Genomic DNA, 10,302 nt, shown 5'->3' with positions numbered 1-10,302 from the left:
CTTAAAGGAGTTGTATTGGTGGGGTGGCATGAAGAAGGACATAGCAAGGTTTGTGTTCGAATGCACAAATTGCCAATAAGTGAAGGCCGATCATCAAAGACCAGGTGGACTAGCTCAAGACATTGAAATCCCTACTTGGAAGTGGGAAGATGTGAATATGGATTTTGTAGTGGGTTTGCCTCATACCCGGAAGCGTCATGACTCGATCTAGGTAATTTTGATAGAATAACTAAGTTAGCTCACTTCCTACCGATTAAAACTTCCTATAGTGCTGAAGACTATGCCAAGTTGTATATTCAGGAGTTGGTGAGGTCGCATGGTGTGCCATTATCCATTATTTCGGATCGTGGTACCCAATTCACTTCACACTTCTGGAGATCATTTCAAAAAGGCCTCGGTACTAAGGTAAAGTTGAGCACAGCATTCCATCCTCAAATGGATGGGCAAGCCGAAAGGACAATTCAAACACTAGAGGATATGTTAAGGGCTTGTGTGTTGGATTTTAAAGGGAATTGGGATGATCATCTACCTCTTATCGAGTTTGCCTATAATAATAGTTACCACTCAAGTATTGAGATGGCGCCATTTGAGGCTTTGTATGGGAGACGATGTAGATCACAAGTTGGTTGGTTCGAAGTAGGTGAGATGACCTTGTTGGGCCCTGATTTGGTACTTGATACTTTAGAGAAGGTGAAGATCATTAGAGAAAGGTTGAAGGCAGCTCAAAGTCGTCAAAAGTCCTATTTTGACACTAGAAGAAGGGATCTTGAGTTTAATATGGACGATTGGGTGTATCTAAAGGTTTCACCCATGAAAGGTGTGGTTCGATTTGGTAAGAAAGGGAAATTGAGCCCTAGATATGTAGGGCCTTATAGAATCGTGAGACGTGTTGGTAAGGTTGCATATGAGTTGGAATTACCATTGGAAATGGCCATGGTCATCCGGTGTTTCACGTGTCTATGTTGAAAAAATGTGTGGGTGATCCTAGTTCCATTGTACCTATGGGAGTAGTGAATATTGAAGAAAACTTGACCTATGAAGAAGTTCCTGTGGAAATTTTGGACCGGCAAGTTAAGAGATTGAGGAACAAAGAAGTTGCATCTGTTAAAGTAGAATTAACAATCCATAAGAGTTTGCTACATAACGTTCCCCAAAATCTGAAAGTCATCACATCAAGGACATAATTCTAAAATACTAAGTCTAGAATGTCAAACACTAGAATAAAATAAGTGATATAGTTCGTGTCCGAACACCAAGGACATGTCATGACTAAGAGAATCTATTACGAGCTAGAATGATAGCTCACCCTTAAATCTGATGAACTTGAGATGGACTAGAGCTGAGTTCAAGTCGAAGCCGATGGAAGACTCGCTGTACTCCATAAAATAAAACAAAGAAAAGATACAAGTAGGGGTCAGTAGAGGACTACATGTAATGAGTAGATATCATCGGCCGACTCAAAATAGGAATCAATATGCAATAAATAATAGCGGAAAATCAACCATAGCACTTAACAGGTGGCAAACAATAAACCATTACATAACCAGTCAACAATATTAAGATCACACATGAGGACTCAAGTTTCCACATCGCACTTCTTTGAAAAATGAGTCTTTGGAGATTGGGTAGTATTAAGTCATTTTAATTTATTTTCCTTTAATATTACCGTATCGGAACATGACACCCGATCCAAATATACCGTGCCGGAATGTGACACCCGATTCAAATATACGGTGTCGGAATGTGACACTCGATCCAAATATACCATGTCGGAACGTGACACCCAATCCAAATATACTGTGTCAGAACGTGACACCCGATCCAAATATACCATGTCGGAACGTGATACCCGATCCAAATATAATTAATTTATCATTCTTCATGATTATATTCTACTTCATTAATAATATTTCATCAAACCTTCTTTATTCAAGGCACCATTTTTCATATGGCAAGTTCAAGATTATGGATTCCATGGTCTTGGGATTTCAGACCAATCACAACAACATATCAACCTTCCAAACCACAATAATTAAATGCATAGTAAAATTCACACACTACTCAATGAATACCAATCACTATTAAGAGTCTATCTATGATATAAAATAAAAACCATAACCTACCTCAACCGAAGAACCGAACTCAACCAAGCTAATTCACCAATGCTTTTCCTTTCTTCAATGCCTCAAAATATTTCCAATCTATGAAGTATAAAATATTCTTAAGAAAACGAATTCGTAGACACCAATAATATATATATTTTACCTAGACCACCACTACTCTCTCATCTCTATAATCGATTCCCTAAAACTCAAACCTAGGGTTAAGTCTTAATTCCTCCAAATAACATAACTCCAATAGTATTCATATAGTACAATACCTCCAATATTTATTTACCTACCTAAAATATATCAACTTGAATTGTGATAAGTATAGAAATATATTCAAAATTCTAACTGGTAGTCAAAACACGAAACTAATTACATTCACCCATGAAGTACCTATAGGTAAAATACAATCTGGAATCTAATCTATAATATAATAAGAGAATAATATTCCTCCAATGATTGGATAATAATCACGGCTACAACCATCCTATATCTATCCACTAATTGTTGTTGACAACAACTAATAGAACACTGACAAATTTGTAACCATTGAGAACCAATTATTTACCCACCAACTTCTAGATATGTACAGCAGATGGTCCAAATTTAGCCTATTAAAACTTTTTAGTAAAATTGATAGTTTTTGCCAATGTAAGTTGCAAGCCCATTCACTTCTACTCACAAATATAATATTAATATTATCACTACTACATCCTTCAACCATCACAATTTCATATAAATGAATACACCTCAAAAAAAATTTAATTTGTTTACCTGGGAGGCTACCTTTTCCTCTTATGCGTGCTGCTTTCTCTGGAGATGAAGGCTGCGTGTTTTCGTGTGGCGCAAGTAAGGTTTCTTCCTCCTTTCTTTTCTTTTCTAAAACCCTTATGTATTGAAGTGATATTTATTAACTTATTTTAATGAATATAGAATAAGTGGTATAAGGTATTAAATATATTATCACTTTAGCCCATTAACTAAATATGTTATCTAAATTCACCTCTCAATTAAATAACTATGGTTACCGAATAGTCCAAAATACCCATTAAAAATTTACGGGACGAGCCTTTTATGAATTAAAAAGCTCAAGTGCTCAAAACGACCTTATAGGTCGTTACATACATAGGCTTTCTCCTATCTTATTTTTTTATTAAGATCATGATCTATCCTTTTTAATACGCCGCTCCAACAGTGCTCTAAAGCATCTATTTCTAAAATTAAGTCATCATTATCTTTTGGTAATTGTAATTTTGGTAAATTCTTACAAATAGATTTAATATCTTTTACTTTTTTAACTAAGACTACATTAAATTCAAAGCTCTTATCATTTTTTAGTAATTTCTAAAATGGTTTTCTTAATTCAGCCAAATTCTGAATAAAATCTGGGGAAACAAATATATTTTCAAAGATATGGCTTTGTAATTTTATACCATTTCCGTCTATTATCATTCCGAAAAATTTTATCTCATTTTTTAATAGGCTTTCTTTCTTTTAAGAAAGTGTTAATCCATTTTCTAAGCATAAGTTAGTAAACTTATACTTACTAACATATAGAGTAAGAAATATCCATAATCTGCGTGGGTATATTTTCATATTCCCCCTTAGGAGGATTAATTTTATTTGTTAAACAAAATAATTATGTTATTAATATGAAAATATACCCATGCAGATTATAAATTTATCGAACCAGAGATTTTCTAGACCCTCTCACCCGGTTGGTATCAGAGCCATGATAGATGTTAATAACGTAGAAGTCGATATTAGACAAAACATGTCAACTTTAGACATAAATATTAGACAAGAAAGTAGTGAAGATAAATTTGATAAAATAACTGAAGCATTGAGATGCGAGAAAAACATTAAGGATATAGAATAAAAAGACATTCTTCTTTTGCTGAAATAAAAATAGATAATAATTTTTTTATAAAAATTTAAAATGCATCTACATTATAGCGAAGTAGGCAGAGAGAAATGTAAAAAATTATTAGTGTTAATCAAAAAAGATAATATGGATAAAGTCGTCATATCTAGAACAGAACAAAAATTATCAAATTATGATATAATAATAGAATAATTAACTAATAATATTCAAAGAATCAAAGATGAAACTAATACTCATCCCTTTATCTTTGGATAATGAAAAGGTTTCCTTCCTTTTCTGACATAAGACTATATTATCGTTTATATTGGACCTTTCAAAAAAATTTAAAAATAACTAAGATAAAAGAAGAATCTTATCAAAGATATTTAGAAATATTAGACACTACAAAGATTGAATAAATAAAAAAATGCAAGAAGTAATAATTGCTAATAATGAGAAAATATTATTAGAAAAAGATAATATAAAATTACTTAGAAGTTATTATTTTAAACAGCATCCAGCTAGTATAGGATATAATGGACAAAAAAAACAACTATAAATTACTTAATGAACAAGATCCTCTAAAGATAAAGCAAGATTTATATTAAATACAGAGAGCGATAATTTACTTTGAAAATTTAATAGTTAAAGAAATTCAAACTTTGAAAGATATACTAAATCAAAAAAAAATATTGACAAAGAACCTATGAGTAAAACCTTAGATATTATAGGATCTCATATTTCTAAAATAAAAATACCTGAAGGATACGGAGGAAATAATTTAAAATGATAAGCTCCGACTCAGAAAATTCTGAAATAGATAATCTTATAACAAATATAAAAGAGACCAAGTTAAAAATGAAGGTGATATGATAAATTTAAAAATGGATACTATCAAACTAGAAGAAATAGATTTTAATCCTAATATTACTAAACTTCCTACTCAAGCTGAAACTAGCTGAATAAACTTTAATAAACCCGTCAGGGCTTATGCAGGTATAAACTCTGCGTTAAGATCAACTGATAGTCATACACCCATAGGATCAATGAAAAGTGAAGCGATTAATCCGTTTGGATTATATCTAAATTTAGATTGTATCAATAATGCTGAAAAAGCTATAGATAAATGGAAAATTTCTTTAAGGATAGCAGTAACAGTAAATAAAATGGATTATGATACAACTAAATATTTTATAGAACGAAGTCTATTAAATAGCATGCTAAGATTTTGGCAAAACTTAAATGATGCCACTAGAAATGATATTTTTGGTACTAATAATAATATTGCTAATTTAATTACAAGGCTACAGAAGCTATAAGATTAGAATTTGCCGGAGAAGGTCATATTTTAAAACACCGTGCAACGATTAAAAAATATAAAATTGCTTTGTTACGATTATAATTATGTGATATGTGTAAAATAAATAATTATATTTGTGTCTTTCAAGATTATTATTACTATGTCTATAACAGAGTAAAAAATACGAAAATGTATTTACCAATGTTTTTCACTAAAATCTTAGACCCTTGGGTAAAAAGTTAATAGATACTTATAATCCGATACAGCTGATACTTTAGAAAAAAATAACTCATTTAAAAGATAAGTTTAATACATGGTGTGCAGATGCTATATTAGTTAAAGCAACAAAAGGATTAAGAAAAAAAATAAGTCTATGTTGTGACAATCCAAAAATGCCTATAATGACTGGATGTGAAAGTCCCTACTATTACAAAAAGATTAAAAGAAAATATAAGAAAAAGAAACTCTTTAAGAAAAAATATTTTAAAAAGAGAAAGGCTAGATATTACAAAAAGAAAGGATATACTAAATATAACAAACCATTTTTCAAAAGAAATAACAAAAAAAATTCCAAAAGAATACAGATGTTACTATGTAAAGAGATAGGACACTATGCCAATAGATGCCCAAAAACGTTTGCCAATAATATCAAGAAAATAGAAATTGATGAGGATATTGAAAAAATGATAAATTCAGAAGAATTTATACAATTAAATAACTTTGAAGAAGTTGAGTCTGATGACACAATATTTATATTAACAGATACTGATTATTATTTCTCTTTAGAAAAAGATAGTCAAAATTAATAATGAAATAGAAACTATCCAGGATATAATAGAAGAAACGATAGAACAAGTTGGAGAATATAAACAAGATATATATAATAATAAAGGAAAATTAAAACAAATACAAAATGAAAAGTTATTTTTAACTAATTACTCAGAATTTAAAGTAAATACCTTTGAAAGATTAGGATTAAGAAAAAGAAAACATCATTTATTTTATGGATTAAATATCCAAGAAAGAGCTTTAGAATTTTAGGTTACTTCTAATAAAGTAATGATACAGTTACTATCTAAAAAAGATATTCAAGATAAATTACAAAAAATAAATATAGAAATTCGAAATATACTTGGATGGATACATATAGGAGTTATCCATATAATAATAAAATCTACATTTATAAAAGGGTTAGATACCCCAATGGATTTAGTTATTATAGATAACAGGATAATAAACAGGGAAGATGCCAATTTAGGAATCTTAAGAGGAAATCCACAATATGAAAAGATTAAGTTCAATATATATTCAAGAATTTTATACGATCTTTTGGGTAGAGATTTTGATAAAACTGTAAGTTTAATACAAGATTTTAAAAGAAAAGAATTCTTTTGTAAAAACAATAGGCCATATTCGATTACTTATGTTCTTTCATATGCAATTTCAAGTACTCATAATTCAGATTGGTTTGCTATAAAAGATACAATCGATTATCCCTATTTATTTGATGAAGTCAGTTAAATACAAATGACTAGCATAGCCAAGATACAAGAAATAAAAAATATGTCATTAGACTTAGATTTACAACCTAAACCTTGTATAATCAACAAGATTTAACCTCTCAATTATCTTTTGAATTTTGGGATAAAAATAGGATAAAAGCCAAGCTAGAAATGAAAGATAAAGATAAAGTCATTAGAGTTAACCAATGAAATACAACCCCGATAACAAAGAAGAATTTCAAAAACAGATTAAAGAATTATTATGTCTTAGAATAATAAGACCTACTAACTCTCCACTTAGCTCTTTTGCTTTTATGGTAAGAAACAATGCAGACATAGTACAAAATAAACCAAGAATGGTTATTAACTATAAGAAATTAAATGATAATACCATATTTGATGGATATTTCTTATCTCATAAAGAGAGTCTAATCAATAGAACTACTAACAAGAAGATATTTTTTAAGTTTGATTGTAAAAGTGGATTTTGGCAAATAAAAATGAATAAAGATAGTATTCAATATACGACATTTTCTAACCCTCAAGGACAGTATGAATGGTTAGTTATGCCATTTGGATTAAAAAACGCACCACAAATATTTTTTAAAAAAATGGATAATATTTTAAGAGATTATGACTATATATTTATTTATGTTGATAATATTTTACTTTTATCTAATAGCCTTGAAGAACACCTCATACACCTAAATAAATTTACTAACTTATGCTTAGAAAATGGATTAGCACTTTCTATATAAAAACAAACCTATTAAAAATGATATAGAATTTTTAGAAATGATAATTGACGAAAATGTTATAAAATTAAAAAGCCATATCGTTGAAAAGATATCTGTTTTCCCAGATAAATTAGTTGATAAAAAGCAAGTACAAAGCTTTTTAGAAATTCTTAATTATGGTTCAGATTATATTCAAAATTTGGCTGAATTAAAAAAACCATTTCAGAAATTACTAAAAAGGGATAAGAGCTTTGAATTTGATAAAGTTTTAGCTAAAAAAGTAGAACATATTAAATCTATTTGTAAAAATTTACAAAAATTATAATTACCAAAAGATAGTGATGACTTAAGTTTAGAAACAGACTCTTCAAAATTGTTGGAGCGGTGTATTAAAAAAGATAGATCATGATATTAATAAAAATAAGATAGGAGAAAGCCTATGTAGTTACTGTTCTGGAACCTTTTCAGATACTCTAATGAGATACCATATTAACGAAAAAGAATTATTAACAGTAGTAAAAAGTTGTCAAAAGTTCTATCACTTTTTACTATTAAAATGATTTACTATTAGAACTAATAATACATGTTGACACCCAATTTTGACCATCCACAACGCAAATTAGCTATCGAGTTTCTTTGAATTCGAACATTTTGAAATAATTAGCTTTTATTAAAAAAACAAAAATATTTTCATATTATTCTTAACTATTTTTATCTTTTTATAAATTTTAGTATAATATACATATTTCTATATAACTATATATTTGATTAATATTTATGTGGTTATTCAAAAATCACCTTAAAAGATTTTATTTTTACTAAATATAATGTTAATTAAGTTAGTTTAATTATAGTTTGCATTTTTGAAAAGTTTAGTTTTTTTCTAAAAAAAAAAAAAAAAAAAAAAAAAAACTCCCACATCGAAAATACATGGAAAATTTGGGATTTTTGGAGCCTATATAAAGGCTCATATTTTCATTAAGAAGAAGAAGAAGGATGAGGTTTTTTAACCACCCCAAAGTTAGAAATTTTCTTAACTTAGCTAGGATTTTGGACTTTTGTCCCCAGCCTAAAAGTTGTGAAAATTTCTAGCTTTCAATCTATATTTTCTTCACGGAAAATAGGAGATTGAAGTTGAAATTTAGGCTAACAACCCACGAAGGTTCGAGTCTAAACTTTTTTTTAAAATCTTTTTCTTTGTTTTGTAGATTGGAGTTCCATCAAGCTATTGGGTGGTGGTGAAGTTGTCTTCCGCTCATCGTTTTCAATCTTGGCCCGGAAAGAGGTAAAATATTTTTTCAGTTTTATTTTACTTAATTATTTCACGTTTTATATTTAGTTGATTCATAGTCTTATTTTTTTAGTTAGTATGTATATAAGAATAATTAGAATTAATGATATAAATTTGTTATAGTTAGCATGTGTTAGGATTAATTAGCTAGCATGTGTTAGAGTTAATTAGCTAGAATATGTTAGGATTATTTCATTAAAGCACTTAGTTTTGTTCATTATTTTTCCAAGTAGTTTGATATTATTATTATTACTATTATTATTATTATTGTTTGTTCTTATTATTATTGTTGTTGTTATTATTATTGTTGTTCTTATTATTGTTGTTGTTTTTATTATTGTTGTTGTTGATTACTATTATTATTATTATTATTATTATTGTTCTTATTATTGTTGTTGTTGTTGTTGTTATTATTGTGTTCTTCTTATTGTTGTTGTTGTTGTTGTTATTATTATTATTATTATTATTATTATTGTTGTTGTTGTTGTTGTTGTTGTAGTTGTTGTTGTTGTTGTTATTTTTATTGTTGTTGTTCTTGTTAGTATTATTGTTGTTGTTCTTGTTATTATTATTGTTATTCTTATTATTATTATTGTTGTTGTTCTTCTTCTTATTATTATTATTATTATTATTATTATTGTTGTTGTTGTTGTTCTTATTATTATTATTGTTGTTCTTCTTCTTATTATTATTGTTCTTATTATTATTATTATTATTGTTGTTGTTGTTCTTATTATTATTATTGTTGTTATTATTATTGTTGTTCATGTATTATTTATTGTATTTATATTGATTCGAGTTGTAATAATTTAGTTACTTATGTTAGTTATACTTTCTTAGATATTAATTTTAATTTATTTTAACCTAATTAGATTCCCCTAAAGATAAACCAATTCATGTTAAGTTTACTCTTTAAATGATTTTCTACCTTTACTTATTTATTTGATAAACTTTTACTTTTTTATATATACATCTATATTATTTTCAATGTTTAAGTTTAATTTTTTTTTTCTAAAAAATAATTCTAAAGTCTTCATTTCATTTTAAATTAATATTTTTAAAAGTTAGTCAAATAATTTTCAAATCGTCGGATAACCGCGCGTTAGCGGCCACTTTGAATGCTTAACACCTTCTCAAAGTGGAAATAAGAACCTCGTACCTTTTTCTCTGAATTTTTAAGACTTAAATCTGTTAGGGTCTTTTAAATTAAGTTTTCTTAATTTTCTTTAAAAAATTTAAGTGGCGACTCCCTTTTTTTCTAAAATTGATTTTTTCTCTAAAAAGTTGAAATTAATTTTAAACCGTCTTTTTTCGATATAACAGAAATGGCGACTCCGCTGGGGACTAATTAGGTTCTAACCATTAGATTTGATTGCTTATTTGACTAACTATTTGGGTTTGTAATAATTAGTAATTCTTGTTTTCCTTAATTGTGCAATTATGTGTTTAATTTATATATTAAATTGTTACTTGCATTTCATAGCATTTTTCCTATTTAAT

Source organism: Solanum dulcamara, chromosome 2 (genome assembly GCF_947179165.1).
Source record: "Solanum dulcamara chromosome 2, daSolDulc1.2, whole genome shotgun sequence".
Classification (NCBI taxonomy): Eukaryota; Viridiplantae; Streptophyta; class Magnoliopsida; order Solanales; family Solanaceae; genus Solanum; species Solanum dulcamara.
Note: the sequence above shows the minus strand (reverse complement) of the source record.